Below are 1,972 nucleotides of genomic sequence, written 5' to 3'. Positions count from 1 at the left end.
GGCCACGGGCGCTGGGCGCTGCCCGCAGCATCTCTGACAGACAGGTTGATGCAGGAGGTGGACTTGGAGCCTCCAGAGCAGGCGCTGAGGATGCAGGGCAGAGAGCCAAACCCGCGGGCAGCCCAGCCCTCGCCCCACATTGGGCGCAGCCTCTGCTCCTGCTTGATCTCCTCCAGGATCTTCTCGTGCAGGGACCTCTGTTTCTGCGGCAACGGGTGCAGCCATCTCTCGGAGACCTGCTTCAGTGGAGGCCATGAGCGGATGAAGTCCAGGATGAGCTCGTGAGCGTCCTTCTTCACCCGGGGCGGGATGTCCCCATCCACCATGACCTTGCACAGTTTGTAATTCCGGGCCCAGACGTCCTGCATCAGCATCTCGAAGGGCATGAGCTGGAACTTGGTGGGGAGGGAGTTGAATTCCTGCTCCTGCACCTTCTTCAGCTTAACTATGTGGCGGAGCTCCCGAATGAGCTCAACCCACAATCGGGCCTAGTCTGGGTGACCCAGGCTGTTGAGCTCTGCCTGCGGCATCTCCACCTGCGGCTCGTCCTCCTGAAGCTTCTGCAGCATCCCCTTGGCCTCGCGGACCCTGACGAGGAAGGCCCGCAGCTCCAGCGTCTCCAAGAAGAGCGTGCGGCACACTGCCTGGTAATGCACCTGCGCGCCCCGGGGGTGGGTCAGCTGCTCCTCGCACAGCCGCCGGGCCTGGCGAAGGTGTGCACGTTTCGGGGGACGCCCTCGGCCTCCTCCTCCTCCTCGGGACCCCCGTAGCCCTCTTCGGCTGCGCCGTAGCCGCTGTCCTAACTGTCCTCTCAGTAGTTGTTGGCCATGAGGTCGATAATCCGCTCGGCTGCGGGCTGAGTTCGCGCTCCTGGCTCTCGTGCAGCCTCCAGTCCAGCCCGCGGTAGATGGCGAAGCGCAGGGACTGCACGGTCTGGGTTTCCGAACTGGCTAGTGGCACCACCATGGTTGCACATTCCGCGGCCTCGAGCTCCCGCGCCCTGACCGAGCGGTCCCCGCGCAGCAGGAGGTCCCCCGTGTCCCGCAGGCGCCGGGCCCGGCTCGGCCCGCAGCCCGCAGCAGCCCTGGAAGCATAGCGCCCAAGCCTGCTCTTTGCTGAGCGGCTGCTCGTAGCCCTTCAGCACCTCCTCCAGGGACAGCTACCACGGCTCCGTTTGCCCGGTGCATCCTTAAACGTTTTAGAACTGGAATGTTTCTCCATCTGTTTGTCTCCTCTCTCATTTCGTTGAGCAGTGGTTTGTAGTTCTCCTTGAAGAGGTCCTTTACGTTCCTTGTTAGTTGTATTCCTAGGTATTTTATTCTCTTTGTAGCAATTGTGATTGGCAGTTCGTTCTTGATTTGGCTCTAAGTCTGCTATTGGTGTATAGGAATGCTTGTGATTTCTGCACATTGATTTTGTATCCTGAGACTTTACTGAAGTTGCTTATCAGTTTCAGGAGATTTTGGGCTGAGACGATGGGGTCTTCTAGATATACAATCATGTTGTCTGCAAATAGAGACAATTTGATTTCCTCCTTTCCTAATTGTATACTCTTTATTTCTTTTTCTTGCCTGATTGCTCTGGCTAGAACTTCCAGTAGTATATTGGATAGGACTGGTGAGAGAGGGTATCCTTGTCTGTGCCAGATTTCAAAGGGAATGCGTCCAGTTTTTGCCCATTCAGTATGATATTGGCGGTTGGTTTGTCGTAAATAGCTTTTATTATTTTGAGATACGTTCCATCAATACCTAGTTTCTTGAGGGTTTTTAGCATAAAGGACTGTTGGATTTTGTCAAGGGCCTTCTCTGTATCAATTGAGATAATCATGTGGTTTTGTCTTTGGTTCTGTTTATGTGGTGAATTACATTTATAGACTTGCCTATGTCCAACCAGCCTTGCATCCTGAGGATGAAGCCTACTCGATCATGGTGGATAAGCTTTTTGATGTGCTGTTGCAATCAGCTTGCCAGTA

At 55.0% G+C, this 1,972-nt stretch overlaps 1 pseudogene; it reads right to left on the bottom strand.

The window, feature by feature from the left end:
- Positions 1–6: 6 nt before the first annotated feature.
- Positions 7–1,188, bottom strand: LOC116548384 (annotated as a pseudogene).
- Positions 1,189–1,972: the final 784 nt, after the last annotated feature.

Source organism: Sapajus apella, unplaced genomic scaffold (assembly GCF_009761245.1).
Source record: "Sapajus apella isolate SASKATOON/1434 unplaced genomic scaffold, GSC_monkey_1.0 scaffold10974, whole genome shotgun sequence".
NCBI lineage: Eukaryota > Metazoa > Chordata > Mammalia > Primates > Cebidae > Sapajus > Sapajus apella.
This window is presented reverse-complemented; position numbering and strand designations above follow the sequence as displayed.